The 19,631-nt window shown below is 38.5% G+C and overlaps 1 protein-coding gene and 1 long non-coding RNA gene across 2 annotated transcripts in view; one reads left to right on the forward strand and one right to left on the reverse strand.

Annotated features, from left to right (window-relative positions):
- The window catches only part of TENM4 (teneurin transmembrane protein 4), a 901,054-nt gene that overhangs the window by 773,651 nt on the left and 107,772 nt on the right, over positions 1-19,631 (reverse strand). The gene's annotated exons all lie outside the window — the stretch shown is intronic.
- LOC118169184 lies at positions 1,497-18,984 on the forward strand. Its single transcript, XR_004751956.1, has 3 exons — positions 1,497-1,509; positions 6,137-6,138; positions 18,834-18,984. It is a non-coding gene; the product is annotated as an uncharacterized LOC118169184 (long non-coding RNA).

The raw sequence follows: 19,631 nt of genomic DNA on the forward strand, positions 1-19,631 counted from the left end.
GGGAAAATAGCCTTGAGAAAATGTTATTGATGTAGTGTATTTATGTAGGGTTGCAAGACAAATTATGCCATCAGCAAATAAGGTCAGAGTAGCAGAGTGAATTACTGGCAAAAAGAGGTTGCTTGCAAAGGACAAAGGTTGTTTTAACTGCATATAAACCTTGAAGCCAGATGAGAAGAAATAATAATAGACTCAGTGTGGAATGCAATATTTTAAAGCTTCCCAAAATCTTCTTATTTATTTATTTATTTATTTGCATATGAATATTATCTTTTTAGGAAGGATGAATAGGGCTGCACAAGAGAATATCTGCCTGTGATTATCTGGATTCTGTTTAAGGGCCTCCTGTGAAATATGGTGCTGCTGCTTCAGCCAACAGACTTTGGCCTCTGACTTAAAAAAAGTAAAATATTGCACTTACAGACCTCCTTCTAATTGTTTCTCATACAATCCTAGAGAAGTTAATTTAGTTTTCTACAGCAAGAGAGAAGGAATACGTCAATAGATGTTGAACAATCTGCTTAACCATAGTGTATACAGGAGTATGCTGCATATAAGAGCACAGTATTTAGCTTACAACAGCAGAATTCCATTTTACGGTTCTGGATACTTCCTTTATGTAATTCCTCATCTGTCTGAAACATGTTTAATACACATTCTGCTTTATCCAGGGCTGACAATGCCTGCCAGATAATGCTTATGTATTCCTAGTACATTTAAAGTTCTTCAGTTGTTCATAAAAATGAGCTCTGAAGGTCTGCTTCTATACCAGTTCTGGGCTAGCTAAAATTACAGTATTAGTTTTCCATTCTACCAGTTCTGAAACATGTTATGGCAAAGTACTCGAGTTTCAATAGCATGAGGGGAGAAAGTCCTCTTCTGCACAGGCACTGCCAGTGCAGGCTGTGTTTACACCACCTATCCATCTGCCTGCATCCAGCACCACCTTGTGAGGATTTCTACTGGAGAGCTATTTGGAGCAGCCCAGAACAAAGCCAGGGAATGAGCTATCACTATACATGGAGGCAGCAACCCCCCCCTGGTTCCATGTGGATGGCACTTCCACCACTTCCAGTCTTTATCCCTAGCATTCAATGGTCTGTGCTGCTCTCTATGTGGTCCTAATGCAGTATGCCCAGGCAGCACCTAGGCATTGCTCAGGGGCTTGTACAGCCCATGTTTAGGTATCAAAACTTTATTTTCAGGGCTTAGGAGCCTTGCCTGGACACCTCTGGTCTGCATCTGGGCCTCGGTAGTGGGATGGGCCTCCCTGGATGTTGAGCCCCTGCCCTGCCCCCCTTGAAGTGACACCTGTCCAGCCCTTCTGTCCTCAACACCTTCTATGGATGACCATCGTCTCAGTGAGCAGTTTGAAAAAATAAGCAATTAAAAACTATTTTTTTTTTTTCCAAATAAGAATATTCTCTTTTTAAACCTTTAAATATCACCGCTGAGCTAATCTATCCTGGGAGTAAATTCTGCAATATGGTCACTGATGTTAAACTGACAGTTACAGCTGCTTTCTCGTGCTTTACACTGCTCATTTTTAGCTTTCCAAAACTTTATAGTGTAATATCACCTCTTACTTCCTGAGCATGTACAAAATGTTATCACTCTGCTTCTGCTTTTCCAAATGTTGCTTGCTGAATGATACAAATGAACATTTGTGTACTTCGGTTGGTGGCTTAAGAAAAAATCTGTGAAACAGGTTTCTATGACGAGGAAGTAGAATCGGACTTTAAACAGTGTAATTGGAAAGGAATTATCTTCTTTACACAGGAGGCAGATGCTTAGATATATACTTCATAATTACCATAAAGGAAACAAGCCCAGAGAGTTCTGCTGTGGATCAATGGTTAAAGCAATAGCTCATGAGACTGGATTCCTCGACTGCAATCCTGATCTATCATCAGCTTCCAGGTTAACAGCAAGAAAACTCTTTTTGGACCTAATTCCAACATCTTCTAAAAGTGATTTACACCAATATAACTCAATTGATTCTGATGCAGCCACTTTCATTTTACATCTGTGAAAGTGAAATCAGGATATGATTGCAGCTGCAGTTAACCAAGTAAATTCCAACTATTGATTAGGGCTAGAGGAGAGTTTACAGCTGGAGTTTTAAATTTCTTTTGATAAAAATGCAGCTTTGTGTAACAAAAATAAAATAAAATAAAATAAAATAAATTTAAAAAATGATGGAAAACATGACACTGCTGCTCTTTGAAAAGGGTTTACTTGGAGATGAATATGTTGGACTCCTGGACTGACAAAAAGCACCATTTTGAGTCCATTTTTTTCTTTGCAATGCATCATATTGAGACACTGTGACTTAGAATCATAGAACAGAATAGAAATGCAGAATCATAGAGGTTAGAAAAAACCTCCAACATCATCTGGTCCAACCCTACCACCAATGTCACCACTAAAGCATGTCCCTAAGCACCACATCCACCCTTTCCTTAAACACCTCTAGGGACAGTGACTCCACCACCTCCTTGGGCAACCCATCCCAATACCTGACCGCTTTTTCTGAGAACAAATGCCTCATTATTTCCAACTTAACCTCCCCTGGTGCAACTTGAGGCCATTCCCTCTAGTCCTATCGCTAATTATCTGTGAAAAGAGGCCAACCCCCAGCTCCACACACCTTCATTTCAGGTAGTTGTAGAGAGCAGTAAGGTATCCCTGAGCCTTCTGGAAACTAAACAGCCCCAGTTCCCTCAGCCACTCATCACAGGACTTGTGTCCCTGGCCCTTCACCGGCTTTGTAGCCCTTCTATGGACACGCTCCAAGGCCTCAATGCCCCTCTTGTTGTGAGGGTCCCAAAGCTGAAGACAGTACTCAAGGTGCGGCCTCACCAGAGCAGAGTACAGGGGTACGATCACCTCGCTGGTCCTGCTAGCTACAGTATTCCTGATACAAGCCAGGATGCCATTGGCCTTCGCCAACTGGGCACACTGCCAGCTCATGTTCAGGCGAGCATCAATCAGCAGCCTCAGATCCTTTTCCTCTGCATATCTCTCCAGCCACTCTGCTCTAAGCCTGTAGTATTGCATGGGGCTGTTGTGGCCAAAGTGCAGGACACGGCATTTAGCCACATGGAACCTCATCCCATTGGCCTCTGCCCATGGATCCAACCTGTACAGGTCCCTCTGCAGGGCCTTCCTATCCTCCAACAGACCGACGCTTCCCCCCAACTTGGTGTAATCTGCAAACTTGCTGAGGGTGCACTTAATTCCCTCATCCAAATCATCAATAAAGAGGTATCCTTTAATAAAGAGGCCTCAACACTGACCTCTGGGGAACAGCACTGGTGACCGGTCACCAGCTGGATTTCACTCCATTCACTACCACTCTCTGGGCCCAGCTGTCCAGCCAGTTTTTAACCCACCAAAGAATGTATCTGACTTCAAGCTGCATATGGTGTTACTGCCTCAGAGTAACTTAGTTTGGGTCCACTCTCATTGTTCTGGTCCTGGTAGGCTCCTGTGACACAGAACTAAAATATCCCAGGCCACATGACGAGTGGTCTCCATCACACTGCTTGAAGAAGAGCACTGGAAGTCATTGAGAAGCTTCTGTGTTAATCTTGCATGGAAGACAGTTAAGAGGTAACCCACATTAAAATGAAAATGATGATGAAATTAAACATTTTGGATCAGTTAATCAGATATTTAGCATTTTAATTCAGTAATGTCAAACTATTGCCTTTCAGTATGAATTCTATTCTGCAGATTGCAAAATACAAGAGAAAACAAACTGCTTACAGGATGTGGAGCTTAAAAAATAATAATAAAATAATAATAATAATAATAAAAAATTCTAGAGATATGTTTCCTAAATCATCTGCCTCAAAAAATCCTTAACACCTTCCTCTCTCCATAATTTCACCAAATATATGTACTCTTACTTTCCACTTGTGACTATTAATTTAACTTCTATGTTGTAAAATGTATGTGTTCCTACCACTTTTGAAGCAGGCCTATGCTGCCTGGACAGTGAATACGAGTGTCTGATTAACTATGGGATGCCAAAGAGACAGATGAGTGCTGAGTTCATGGAACAGGTCATTTTCTCACTGGGATATTCACTTAATATTTTTCCACAAATCTGAATAAATCCGTAGGAACTTAATGTCTCTGAAACATTTTCCTGTGTTAGTTAAAGAATTCAAAAGTGCTTTGGGGAGGAGAAAGAAAGGTGGATAGGAGGGAAGACGGATTTTCTGACTGCAAAAGTCTTTTCTTCCCAAAACAGGCAGGGAAACATGACAAGAAATCCCACATTTACAATTTTTTTTTTTTTTTGAATTTTCAGTTCCTTGAGATTTTTTTTTTCATCACTTTATAGAGGTCTTTGGATGCTCAGCTTATGTCTAAAAAAAAGTCATCTTTGGATACAAAGAATTTAAAAAGGTTAAAACCTGTATTTTTATTACAACGTCTACTAAATACCACTTAGTCAGGTTCTCCCTTCTAGCTGTCTTGACAGCTCATGGGACATATTTCTAGCACATTACTAGCCCTTTCAAGCTGCATGTTTTCTGGAAAAGGGTTATATATATTGTATTGGGGGAATCTGACATTTTCCAGAGAAAAAGGCTAGGTAGGAGGTGGACTTAACCTATGCATCTTGACATGAAAGTTGCTATCTTGTTTGCTTTATTAGTTACAAAAATTTGTCACTGTGATGTATGAAAGTACAATTTAATATATTTACTCTCCAAGGAAGTAGGTAAGTGTTTTATCACTATTATACATGTGGCAAAGTAAAAGCAGACAGACCGTAAGCTAGATATTTCAATTTTAAATGACTAATTTTTTAAGTGCCAAGCTCAGGTGTCTGTTAAAATTAGCTTTGTTTATTATTATTATTATTAGCATTAGCATTAGCATTATCATGATGATAATGACTGGACACCTGCTCAAGCAGCAGGCTAAATTGTATTAGTCAGTCTCTAAATAAACACAGAAAAGAAAACCAGTTTCTGCCTCAATGCTTATCATCTCAGGATGAAACAGGAATACAAACTGAGATATGGACAGGCTGAGGAACTAAAGAGAAACAAGACCAGAACTCTATAACATTTCCAAACCAACATCTTCAGCCAACATCACAGAAAGGAAACATTAATGTATTAAATACAGTAATGTATTAAATACATATATATTTTTATAGATGGATACATAATTTACTAGGTCTACCAGATTTTCATGAGATTTACTAGACTTGCTTAAAGTCATAGCTAACCTGATCTAATTTGGTGATCACCCCTGTTTGGATGGAAAGCGGAACCTATGACTTCAAGAGGTCTCTTCCAAACAGAATTTCTATGGCTTAAGGAAAATAAGAACAGTAGCTTTTTTTGCAGCCCATGTTGCATGTTTTCCAGGGAGCAAGAACAAACTGTCTAGCTTAGACAACTACATATAAGAACAGTTCTGATGGAAGATTAAAAATGAAAAAAATAAAAATAAAAATAAAAATGATTAAAAGAATTAAAAAATTATGAATAGTGATTATTATACTAAAATATCATTTGGTCACGTCATTCATATGTTAGAAGGGTACTTAACTGTTGAGCTACAAAGTCCCACAGTAACATAGTTATTGCATTGCCTGACAGGTATGGTTGGAAGTAAGTTCAAATTAACAGAGAAAGCTCATGGACTTTTAAGGACAAAGGTACCATTTAATACTAAGCATACTTGACCAGTTCTGTTAGGAATAGCACCTATTAACAAAGTATACGAAAACTTTATATGTGTTTCTGCACAAGTCTAATTACTGGACAAGTGCAAAACACCAGCACAGGGAACTTAGATCTGCATTGATCTAAAGTGGAAGTTTGAGAGATTGAGTAATTGTCAGAGCAAGGCGTTGATTCGTTATATCTGGGAGTTATAAAACATGATTTGAGCTTGTTGTTGGAGATACTAATGAAACATACTGTCAGTGACATATTTACAAGAGTAAATGGAAAGGAGGATCATACAGGAGGGCATCTGAATAGGATATGATGATACCTGCAAGGCTTACGTGTGTGCAAAATTATTAGGGAATAACACATGCAACATGTTAACCATGCAGCCCGATTCAAGACTTTGCTTAGTGTAGACCCTGCTAACTTAGAAGTCAGTCCTATTCAACATCAAATATTGTGCTGAGAAAGTGAAAAGGTGGAGCATGAAACTTGAAAATGAAACCTCCAAAATGTGAGAACAGTACTCTGACATAAAGAAAGCTGAGGTTCGACTTCCCACTTTACCTGAGGAGCATGATAACCTCTCAGAGATTTCTTTCCCCAGAGGCATGGGTTTCAATTTACACCAAGCTTCCAGAAACAATTCAGTAAAATATCACAAAGCTTCCAAGTCCTCTGGAGCTGGATCAGGCCCCAGATTAACTCCCATTGGGTTCGGGGAGAAAGAAAGTGATAATTAACAGAGAATGTGCGGAAGCAATGGACATCTATTGGAAATGTTTCATGAGGTTTTGCTTATTCTGAAGCAGTTACTCTCTTCAAGTGCTGGCATTGCGAGAAACATTGGAGCACCAGGTCATGTAAGTACGATTTCTCTGTGGCATTTAAGCAGAGGTTGTTTAACATTAAGGAACAGCCATTTCAAATGGCTGAAATCCTCCTCCTCCTCTTCCTCCTTCTTCTGCTGCCACTACTGTAACTAAACAGAAAAGAGAACTGTGGTGGTGGTGACAGTGGTGGTGATGAGAGATGTGTTATATTACAGAAAGAACAGTTGGAACCAACTAGGGAGACAAAAAACATTTAAGTAACAAACCAGTTTGCCCACTCTAGACTTCAGGAATGGGTTCTCAGTCTTGAACCAGGTTCATGCAGACAATTACTGGCTTCAGAGGAGTCTGTGCAGCCATGTGGACACGTTCCTTGTGGGTATCAATATGTGCTGCATTTGTGTTCTGAGCTTGTGAAAATTTTTCAGTCCAGGAGGAAGGTGATACAATAGATCTCCATTAAAAAGAGTAAGAAAGAGAGCAGAGAGTAGCAAGGGAACTAAAACACCCAGGATTCAGCATGCCTCAAGATTCAAGGCATTAGTATGGAACTTGGTCAGTGGCGAAAGACATCTGTTTCTGCATTCTGCCTATATATTTTTAAATCCTGATGTCTCCAAGGAATTGTTTTGTTCTGTGTTGAGACCAAGCTAGAGCAGGGAGAGGATCTAATATGAAATATAACACTAGAGAGCAGCAAGCAGGGATCTGCAGAACCTGAGTGGAGTTAGCTCCTACCATCATGTTGTGTTCTGTCCCTCAGATGGATGATCTTAGTGGTCTTCTTTCCAAGCCAATGTCATTCCAAAGTTACTCCACAGCTCTTCACAAGTTATCCTAGCTCACTCAGAAAACATCCTTTCTTAGTGGCAACACTTGTTATTACTAAACTTTCCAAATGCTTCCCCATTTGCTTTCTGCAGTTCTATCTCATTTTTAACATACCAAGAACCTCACACTTTTGGGACTTGTTTCTCAGATAAACTCCAGTTTCTCCACCAGTATAGCAGTGCATAAAGCCTGGAAGCTCTTCAGATTTCGCCAGCTGAGATTTCTCCTGGCATTATAACATCCCTAGCTGGCACACAGTCAATGAACCCTGCTAATATACCATCAATCCTGTCTGGCCCTGGAGAAAGGAGAGTGCCGGGACTTGGCCAGAATACTACTGTGCTTGGCTTATTCCCAGCTGGAGTTGTTTAAAACAGTCCCCAGGCTGCTCTAATGCATGCCAAAGACAGCTTGAAAATCAACGAGCTGACTCCCTGAGCCACCCTGTTTCCTGAACCTTATGTGCCCAATGGTCCCTGGGCACATCAGGCACCAGGGGCTAGGCAGCACCTCTGATCCGCTGCCACCAATGAGCCTGAATACCATTAAAGCTTCCCAATACACCTCTTTCTGTCAAGTAGCTAAACATTTTTGCATACGAGTAGACTGCATTCAACAGAAAATGAAAGGACCTAAATTTTAACTTTCACATATGCAAAAGAAAGTCTTTGTACCAATATGCTTTAGAAAGCTTTAGAAAGAAAATTAATCTTGAACTCCACACACTGCTGGTACATGTGTGCATATAAGCCAGAAACTTCCCTTTCTTCAGTTGTATTAATTGCCACACAGTATTTTCTCTCTTCCTGTTATTAAACAGAGGTGTGTGCATTTGCAGAAACATTGGCTGTTATCTTCTAGAAGTGCCCTGGCTGTTCTTAAAAGATGAATTACTGTGGAATAGGTGGACAAATTCAGTCAATGGAGTTTGAACCTTGTTTTCTGTTACCTTGTTTTTGGAGGGATACTTAAAATAAAAAATAAAAATAATAATAAAAAAAGCAAAACAAGAGTGAAAAGCTGTTATTATGGTCTGTGAGGGTTTTTACACTCCCTGTGCACTCTCCACATGGATGTAAGCAAAGACATAGGGCAACAAGGTGTCCTGGCAGAAACTTAGCAACAGAATATATCCAAAAGTCAAGTCATTCATTCCCTTCCACTACACTCATCTGATTTATTCCTCAGATCTGCTGAGATCAATATGAGCAAATTTTTTTTTTTTTTTTTTTTTTTTTTTTTTTCTGACACTGAGCCATCACCATGACAGTGTCCATTTCCCATGCTTAGCTGAATCTGTTCATGCCTGCCTGACAGCTTCGCTGACTTACCATGAGCAGGGAACGTGCACTTAGCATTGCTGGGAATGTTTATTCCAAGCAGGGACTTTTTTTTTTGTGTGTTTTTTTTTTTTTTTTTTCCCTCAGGGAACACAGGACAGCTTGTTTTTCTGAAATTCAAACTTCCGCTCCTTGAACTCATGGATCAACGTTATTCTACCAGTGGATTTTGGCAGCTATATGTAATAATTGTGTAGATTTTTTTTTTTTTAATAAATCCACAAGTGTGTCTGTCTTGACAGTGAACAGTGTCTGTTCACTGAAACAATAATATTCTTTTTAAAACCTAGTTTTATTTTTTTTGAACCCCATTTTTATTGCATATTTATGCTTTTATTATGATTATGCTTTTTCCTACCTGCCTTCCTTCATTTTCCTAATTTCATACTTTCACTGACTAGAAATGACCCTGAGCTCTCACCAAGGTTTACCTTTGAATCCTTGGGTAAACCACTTGCCGTGCACTCACCTTCAACACAAATATATGCTGAATGTTCTGACCTAATAGCACTTTCCAGAAGGACGAATAAACTAATGAACAAAAATGTAAAGAAGGTTAATCAAACACATTGGCATTTACCTCTTCAAACCTAAATACTAATTCAGCACTGTCAGATCATTTTGTATTTACATACCACAGTCTGCACAAAAAAATTCAAAAGAATTTTACAACAAATGGAGTGTCAGCATTTGGGGGTGAGTTCACTACTTTATAGACAATTACCAAATAAAATATTGAACACAAATGTTGACAGAAGACTCTTCCACTGGTTTTTAGGGACTGAGCAGCACAGAATAAATTTTTAAGCCAGAATAGAATGGATCTGTTGAGGCTTGGCAAGCCCCTCAGGGATTTGTGGTCCTGAAAAGTTTAAAACAGGCTGTAGAGGACTTGTCAGGTGCCATCTACTTTCTGTGACTGACAGAAACTTAGCTTGGATTGCAAAAGAAACAAATAAAGATTGGCGATTAGTCTGAGAGGAGCCCTGAACTGGCTATACATCTGCATATATATTACTCTAGTTTTGTTATCAGTACCGTCCTGAAATTCCTTATGTTATTATCTGGTGAGAGGAGCCACAAGTCAGGATAAGCCTGGCTGTGTGCATACCTTAGCAGACAGAGCCAAAACAAAGGAAGGATCTGCTGGAAAGCAAGGGGAATAATTATGCAATCATACATAAATACATTCCTTTTGGTACAAAGGAGTTTCTGCTCTGGGTCAGACCAGTGACTCATTATACGCAGAATCTGGTTTCTGGCTAAAAGATACACGTTGCCTTTGATGAAAATGTAGGAAGTCCCTGACTATATAGTTCCCTCTATTATAATAGCTAATGCATAAGCTTATACCTTAAAGCAGAAGTTTTGTTTCTGAAAAAAAAAGGTGTGCACACATGTTGGTCTTATCCCCATGCAAGTTCAGAAGGTGGCCAAGGCATGCACCCAGCCACAAAACACAAAAGTGTTTTTCTGGCAGTGTGTTTCACAGGCTACACATGCTTCAAGTATCCTTCTGTCACATTATCTGCTTCACAGATTGCTCTATAATTTTTTATTTCATGTGATAAGATCCTTTAAAATGTATTTTACCTTCCCTGTGCCCTTCTTTGTTTTATGTTTTCAGCCTGTATTTTGCAACTCTGAACACATACCCTACCAAAGATTGCCATGTCGTGAGTTTCATAGTTCTTACATCCAAGGCAAAAAGGTAACATTTGCTTATACCATGGTTTTAAATCACAAGTGAGGTGGGCAAGAGCTTCCATCCAGCATGAGGAATAATAAGAAATTGCTTCTTTCAAGTAATTAAACATACGTGTGCAGCATAGCTGTGCTTCTTTTCAAAGGAAAAGGCCATAGAGAAACGAGAGTTTGTAGGAGCCAGAATCACAAAATCTGGCAATCACCACAGTATCTGTTATGCTTATTTGAGCAATAATAGTAAGCTGCATTTAGGAAATCCTTCCCAAACCACTTCTACTTGAACGAGAGAATGGGAAGAGATAGCAACAAAACACTGAACCAACTCTGTTTCAGCAGCTGTGAAGCAAGAAGACTGTGAAAAGAGAACATAAAATGGGGAGAGATAACGATCACCTTACTAAGCAGCCATTGTGTGCAGTAACACGTTGCATGGTCAACCATGGACTACACAAGCAGCAGTGCTTGGAGTGGCATGGGCAAGCAGATTGGCAAGACACAGGCAGTGCTGTGAATGCAGGGGGAAAAATATAGGCTTCAGAGGGAGTCTTGCAAGGAAGACAAAGCAGAAGAAATGATTCAGCAGAAAATCCAAATGCATACTTTCTTATTCAGCAGGGTCTTTATAAAGAGTAATAAAAAAATAACATTTATAGAAGGAAGCTGGACAAAATAAAGCAGGCTCACTGCTTCAGCTCTCTGTTTTATTACACACAACCTGCATGTAAGTCAGTAACTGAAAGCTTGGACACATATGGTCTGTATTATAAGAAGCGAAGCACTCCCATTTCAAAGGCCTGTAAAGACAGGTTACAAGGAATTCATCTTTGGGTGAATGCAGGGGAAATCTAACTTGCTTTCAAATACTGCTTTTGGGAGCTTGAGTATTGCTCCTAAGGTGATTGCTTTGGGCAGCTGGGACCTTCCAAAGCTTTTTGGTGCTTGTTTATAGCGTGCCAGAGCGGGATCCTTCAGCCTCCTTTCTGAACAGGATCCTTCAGCCTCCTTTCTTGGCAGAATTCTCTGCAGAGAATTCTGATGTGGAGCTGCATTCTCCAAGGAAGCTTCAGAATTTGTTTCTCTGGGACTTTCAGGTCACCTCTCGTTTTCTAATCTCCACCATCAAAATGTTTGGTTCTCAGTGATGATGCAGAAATCAGAGCAGCAAGGAGGTTCTCTATTGAATGCATTTTGAAGTAAGAGAAAGATAAAATAGGGCCTGAAAAAATGAGCCCTATCTGAACACAGTAATTTCTTATTGGATAGCTACAAAGCAGTTGAAGGACTGTAGCAATGTAAGGACCATTAAGTGCCTCAGAGAAATGGTTTGTTTGCTAAATACCAAGGGCTTGGACATAAAGAAACATATATAAGTACTTTTTATACCAGAAATATTAGTTCTGTTTGCTGTATGTAACACATGCTTTAGATCAGATACATCACATAGAAGACCTGCAAGTAACACCAAGTTCTCTAGACAAGATATGCTTTGACATCAAAATAATAGTTGCCTTGTTTTCATGTGACACATTGCAACTTCCCAGTTACTGAATTTTAATATCCTTCCTACGTTGCACTTTTCTTATGGCTGTCTTAAATTCCTACTCGAGTCTATATGGTTTGGTTCCTTACTTCTATAGATTTTCTGTCAGCTTTCTTTTTCATTTTTATGGGATATTCATGGATAAGTTTTTCTGTGTTTTAGCCACAATCTGCAAGCCAGAAACATCAGAAATCACCTCTATTCTTTGCAATATAAGAATTTCAAACAGATATTTATGGGATATCTCAAAGTAAAAGACAAAGAAAGCGAAATAAATAAATAAATAAAAACCCTTTTATTTATTGAGAAGTGTCTCAGCCACCACTTCACTGATTCAGCTGCCCAGGCCATTTTGGAGATGCAGCTCTCCACCACAAGGCAGGAAAGGTACCAGCAAACTCTCTTTCAAGATAAATAATAAGTATATGCTTTGGGACTCGAGGTGCTGAAATGCACACTCAAACACCATCCTGCAGGTGCTCAGTGGATTTTTGGAAAGCTCATTCCTGTGGTCAGAGTGCTCAACCCAGGCTTTATGAGCAAGCAGGGTGAGGGGTCTCCTCAGTGGAAGGCTCACCTCATCCATCTCCCATGGATTTCCTTTGCTTCAAAAAGAAAAGTGAGATCGGGTGGCAGAGAGCATCACACTGCTTTCTGGATTAGACTTCACTGGGGTGCACAAATGAGTTTGGAGTCTGTCACTCCCATTCAGACTGCAGGCAAAGACACCCATGCTAGTCTCTATTTCATGGCAGTATGTATTCATGCAGAGCACTGTAGCTAAAGATTTTTCCATGCCAAATGGACATGGAAGAGTGCATTAGCAGTCGGGGGTGGTGGACAGCTTCCAGACAGTTTCTGTTACTTGTTTCTCCCTGCTCAGTGAGCTTCTTGTACTGATGGACTGCCTATAGCCTCAGATGTTGCACAGTTTTCCAGGAACGAGGCTTTTTTTTTTTTTTTTTTTTTTTTTTTTTTCCCCATCCAGAATTTCCCTTATCACCGCTGCTCATTCAGCTGCATAATCCTTTCCTATTTTGCCTTGTACTCAGAACCAGCAACTGACAATCTGTGGCTGGTCCCAGGCTAAGCCTTTCTCAAGTATTATTGGGATATTTCTTCTGGCAGCTCACAGGCATGGGGAAGGGAGGACATGTAGTTTTACAAACTGTGTGTAATGAAGTACATTCTCAGCTTCAAACCCAATGCCAGTGCTGCAGCAGTGCTCCCTTCCCCTGCTTGCCAGCTTGAATATAATAATAATAATAATAAAAATAATAATAATAAAAACACCACAAACAACAAAAAAAAACTTTGAGAGGTGTGTAGCAAGCTGGAAAAAATAATTTACAGAGAAATATGTTGCTGATAATGGCAGAAAGTCCAAGAAAGACATAATTCTCTATAGGATCTGGGGAGGACTTATCTAAAGTGAATAAAGTGAAGTGAGAGTCTTCTTGGATTGAAAGGTGCCCATAGAGCATCCAACCTTACTCTTAATGAAATGACTCACAAGGTATTGACATAACAAGCTTTTTTTTTTATTTTATTTTTAACTCATGTCTCTGTCATCTCTTGAAATGACTCATAATACCAGTGTGTTGTTGCACTGATGACAACTGAGCACTGGTCAGCTGCTACATCCTTCTGTTACTCTGCAATTTGGTACCCTAAGGATATTTTTGGCAGTTCTTATGATGTTTTAACAGTATATTACCAATGTAAAAGGATATCCTTATTCCATAGATGTTGATAAATATGAGAGTTAATAAATGGATGACTAAATATGTCTCTAGAAGGAGAAGTTCAAGTGAGCATGGTTCAAAAAAGATTCTCTACTGATCAGACCCTTCCTGAGGCATGTACGGACAAGATTCACTTTCACATGCAGCCATTTTAAACTTTCCCCTATATAAGTGTGTGAGAAACCCAATCTGGGAATAACAGCCAATTTGCCAGAAAGCAGATGGTGCCCTCGCACTGTTGCAGGTAGCCTCAATCCCTAGCAACACATCCTATTTCTCATGGAGAGGTCAAAACATACACATAACTGTTGTGTCCCTATCTTCTCCTGCAAATGCTGGCCACAGAGTGACACTGAAGCCAATAAAAATGACACTGGAAATGCTAGATGTTTTGGAAGCTAGCCATACCACAAAGACCTTTTTTAGTTCAGGCTCTTGGTTTTAAATCTTACCCAGACAATAAGGGAAACAGTTCCTGGAGCAAGTACTACAGATCAGATATTGAAGAACAAGGGAAAAACGGGGAAAAAAAAATAAAATACATGATTTTGGATTCTCAGTATCACTTGAATTTCAGTTTCTTACTATTCTTATCCCTCCTCCTACCTGATTTTTACAAGTCTGTGAACTGATTTTTTATTCTTTTTCACTCTACCGATTTCCTCTCCTACCCGAGCTGAGTTAATCATTAAGATTTGCAGTTTTATGAGCTTATGTCTTCCTGGTGGAGGGGAAGGCATGCAGAAAAAAAAATAAATAAAAGCATAAATAAATAGAAACCACCCCAAAATGTCTTGGGTATCAGTTTGCTATGTAAAACAATTGCCAATTTATGAAATTTCTTCTTAGACATTCCACACCAGTGCCTTCTTTTCCTTACTTACACTGTACACAGTTAACATGGTTAGACCTGTATAAAGAGCTCCTTCACAGTATCTGCTCCCCTCTTTATATGTTTAATCTCTTCACTACTGAAGTATTTTCTGGCTAATACTCTAGATCACACATTTCTGCTTTATCACACCTTAGTCTAAACTTCAGCTGCCACACAGAGTTAACATTGCAGAGTTCACCTGCCTTTCATGACCAACTGTAATTTCTCAGCAAATCCAAATATACCTTGATAAATACATCCTTGCTAAATCCTTGCTCTCTGAGCTCAGAAAAATACAAGTTTGAGAAGGGAGAGAGCATTTTTCTCTCTCTTGGCTCTTTGGGCAATTGTACATGATGTTCCTTACCTCTGTTGGAGTGCGAGAGTAAAGGTTTGGGGGAGAGCATTTAAGAAGGTGGTTTGAAATCATCTCAGCTTTTCTAAGCATTTCTGGCTGTGTATTAGTTACTGAGGCATAGTGAGGATATTCGTTAAGGAGTTTAATACAGAAAGAACCTCCAGACTTGTCAAAGCAGATGTTTTACATTTCAAACCACTGTATTGCTAAAGGAAAATAAAAACAAAATAAAAACAAACAAAAACGCAGCAAAGGAGACATTTGAGATTTTATTATTATTATTTATTTTTATTTTTTTTTTTTGGTCCTTCTGTGATGAATAAATACTCATAAAAGAAAATAGGACAAAAAAAAAAAAAGGAAAATTTGCATTTAAAAAAAAAAAAAAAGATGTAAAAGCCAATAACAGGACTAGCAGTGACATTGTCAGGTTACACAGAACACTTTGGGGGTAGAAAGAAACATTTTCTTGTAAATTAGCCAGCAGTTGGTACCCAAACAGACCCAAGAATTTATAGAGTTTAATGGAAACATATTAGGGAAGTTGCCAAAAAAAGCTAATTAAGCATTTTATTCAAGGAGTATAGGGTTCATACAAAACACATATCAAGTTTGAAACATACACAAAACTTCATGGGAAAAATATAAATAAAAAATCTATAGGTTTTACTTCTTTGCCACACACACACAAAGAAAAAACTGAAATGCTCGAGTCACATACAACTTGTTTATACGCAATAAAAATAATTATGTGATGTGAATGTAGTCATCCATATTACAGTGAGAGGAAAACAGGCACACAGAACATTTAATAAAAGAAAACTCTTTAAGGTTTCAACTCACAGCCTCTGAAACCTAAGGCAGACAAATTATCTCCTGGGATACACATTATGTTTAACTCTATGGGGATTTGGAACTAAGTAACACAAATGTTAAATTAGCCAAAAACAGAAAAGGTATTTTTTGTTTTGTTTTGTTAGCTTGTTTTCTGAGTAAAAAGACGTATGAGTAGCCAGATCATAGTCAGAACTGTAAGAAGGACTTAGATATGAATGGCCTTGAGTGACTGAAACTAACAACTTCACTGTTTTTTATCAATAGCTCTATTATAATACTAGATATAATCAATTATTTTAAACCTTCAATATCAAGTCCTGAATGCATTACCGCTTTATTTTGTGGTAACATATTATATATTTTTTCATGTGGAGGTAAAATGTTTAAATAATTATCCATGCCGTGCTGTGGTCAACTACATGGACAAAGGGGCAGGAGAAAGACATAACACTTGTTCTTGTCATGAGTTAAATTCATTAAAGCAGAAGGTTTGATACTGTTCCTTTTCACTAATTTGGCTTGATTTGTTGTGGTGACACTATTCTGTTAGGTTAAATTTGCATGGGATAATTAATTCTGTATGTTTTTTATGTGGTAGGATACAGTTCTCTAAAACAGGTTCTTGAGGCATTGGAAGATTTCAAAGTCATTTGTTTTTAAACAGTGGTGGGACTAGGAAATACCATGAGTTCTGGGACTTATAGGCTGTCTACACAGTGTTGTTATTGTGCTGTATACCTTATGGCTTTTACAGCACTCTTTATACCTGAGAGCATAAAACAGGAAAACTGCCAGCTATTACATGCATATCCTGAAAGCATTCTATTTGAAATCACCTTGTTAATACACTAACTGAAAACAAAATAAACCTATTATGGAAAGTTCTAAGTAGATTTGCTTCTTTCTTCATTCTTCTAGTAATAAGGAGAACAACAACAACAAATGAGAATTCATGAAAAATATATATATATATATTTCCTGAAAACTTTCAACCTGTTTTTTTTTTTATTATTATTATTATTTTTTTTGAGAGATAAAAGAAAAAAAAATTGATTGTTGCATGTTTTCTGGCATCAAACTTTACATTTTTATTTTATTTTTTATTTTTTATTTTATTTTTTATTTTATTTTATTTTATTTTATTTTTTGCTTTCTAGTTTATAGAAGTCATACATTGCTGGTTTTTTTTTGGCCTTCAGTTTATATCGGCTGAGAGAAAACAATTAGGAACCATTTTGCTCAGGAACATCCCTGGGAAGGAGTTGTCTAACATGGTATTTTTGATGCATATAAACTCAATTGTTATATTTTTCTCTATTGTTCACCCAAGGCTTTTAAAGAAAACTTAGCACGCATCTCTTAATTAAGCTTTGCAGTGAGTGCCCTTGGGTGAGCAGGAAAATAGTATCAGATGAGTTCTGTCTGTAAGAAACCCGAAGCAGAAGCAAGATAAATCAGATGAATTTTCAATGGCACTGTCAAGATGGTCTTGTGACCACCTATACTGCGGCTCCAAAGTATAGCAATCTTTTCTAAGTATTTCATTTAGAGAGAGTTTTTTCCTGACATAGGAAAGCTAGAGAAACCACTGGAGTTCCCAGGCCACTTCTTGCAAAGCCTGTGTTTTAATTAACATTTAGCTAAGGGAACTCGTGCAAGTATTTTTATGGGCATAGCTAAAATCCTCCTGCCTGATGACTGACGATATTGCATCCCTCATCAGCAGATGGATTAAATGGGAGGTATATTGGGATTCAAATGAGAAACTTGGCTTCAGAGTGTTAACTATTTCATACCTAATACAAAGATTAAACTGCTCACATTCCCATTTTCTTCTTTATGTGAAATAATAAGTAGATCTAACTTTGATCATTAAAGGTAAGAAGGGATGAAAACAAAATCATTGATCTGGTTGGATTCATCTCCTTCAGTTTATATTTATGATTATAGGATTGATAATGCTACAGGTACAGGTTTATATTCAAAATTTAATACCAATTCTTCCAAGATTATAATGCTATTAATAGATTAGAATGTAAAAGCTGTCTTCAAAGGTGGTAGGCAATACTTTTTTCTGGTGTCAGGTTAGTCAAAACATTTCCAAATTTATTTACCCATTTCTGCTAAAACCTAAACTGACCCAAACTCAAAAAAAAAAAAAAAAAAAAAAAAAAAGTTCATTTTAAATATGACAACAATATGATTTGACTTTACAGTTCCAAAGGATGTTTCTTGTCAAAGTATAGTTGATTTTTTAAAGGAAGTTTAAGAAAAGGGTTAAGTGAAATGGAAATGAAAGGTGATATGACAGGTCAAACAAAAGATCATTTTTTGGCCTCTAACAGTTTTTTTCATGTTTCTAGAACCACCAATGAACCAAATCTGCATTTTTTATGCCCATATCTACCTTGCAAAATGAATAGTCTGTAAATATCAAAGGGTCGATTCTGTCAAATTACGGAAGATACTTAATAGTCCATTGACTTGGTAGTCTATTGAGTGGGATTTGGCAGCCTTCCCCACCGAAGAAGAGAAAGAGTGGGAGAAAGTGTTTGGGGAGGAGATCACACATAGAGAAGGATTTATTTTTCTAAGTGACCTGGGGGAAAACTTCGCATTCTAAGAAATTTCTCAGACTTTGACCTTTCACCGTGGCATTTAAAACTAAAATGTACTAAGGGCTTGAAAAATATTATATAGGGATCGATTCTACAAGTAGGATGTCATGAAATAACAAACTTATCTAGATTTTGTTTCTAAGACACTATATGCCATACAAAAAGTAAATACACCCTTTAATCCAATCCTATTTCTGTCATATCACCATCCAGGTGAAAAATCAAGCACCATCCAGGAATATAACTATAATAAAACTGGCATTTTAGTTTTGTCATGGCATTAAATAAAACTTCTGGGATTTATCTCATCTTGACATCTGTGAAACGGATATCTGTCCCTTTGCTAGTGACCCTAAGGACAGCCTTTATAGAAAGGATTAGCATTTTTACGAGACAATTGTTCTAATCAGATGTATCATAGAACCATAGAATCATTGAATCATAGAATCATAGAATGGCCTGGGTTGGAAGGGACCTTAAAAATCGTTTAATTCCAGCCCCCTGAAATTGGCAGGGAGGCCTCCCACCAGACCAGGTTGCTCAAAGCCCCATCCAACCTGGCCTTGAACACCTCCAGGGATTGGGCATCCACAGCTTCTTGGGAAACCTGTTCCAGTGTCTCACCACACTGAGTGTAAAGAACTTCCTTACATCTAATCTAAACCTACCTCCTTTTAGTTTAAAGCTAATACTCCTTGTCCTATCACTCCCTGATAAAGAGTCACTCCCCATTTTTCCTGTAGGTCTTTAGGTATTGCAAGGCCATAATGAGGTCTCCCTAGAGGCTTCCCTTCTCCAGGATAAACAACCCCACCTCTCTCAGCCTGTCTTCATAGGAGAGGAGCTCCTGGCCCCCTGATAATTTTCGTAGTCCTCCTCTGGACCCACTCCAGCAGGTCCACATTTTTCTTATGCAGCCCCAGAGCTGAACACAGTACTGCAGGTGGGGTCTCACAGCAGAGGGGGAGAATTCCCTCCCACACCCTGCTGACCACACTGTTTTTAATACAGCCTAGGATATTCTGGGCTGCAAGTGCACACTGACAGCTTGTGTTCAGTTTTTCATCCACCAATTTCTTCTCTGCAGGGATGCTCTCGATTCATTCATTGCCCAGCCTGTATTTGTGCTTAGGATTGGCCTGACCCAGGTACAGAGTCTTGCACTTGGCTTTGATGAACTTCATAAATTTTGCATGGGATCCACATACCAAGCCCATCCAGGTGCCTCTGCATGGCATCTCTT

The sequence above is a fragment of the Oxyura jamaicensis genome, chromosome 1, assembly GCF_011077185.1.
Source record: "Oxyura jamaicensis isolate SHBP4307 breed ruddy duck chromosome 1, BPBGC_Ojam_1.0, whole genome shotgun sequence".
Lineage (NCBI taxonomy): Eukaryota > Metazoa > Chordata > Aves > Anseriformes > Anatidae > Oxyura > Oxyura jamaicensis.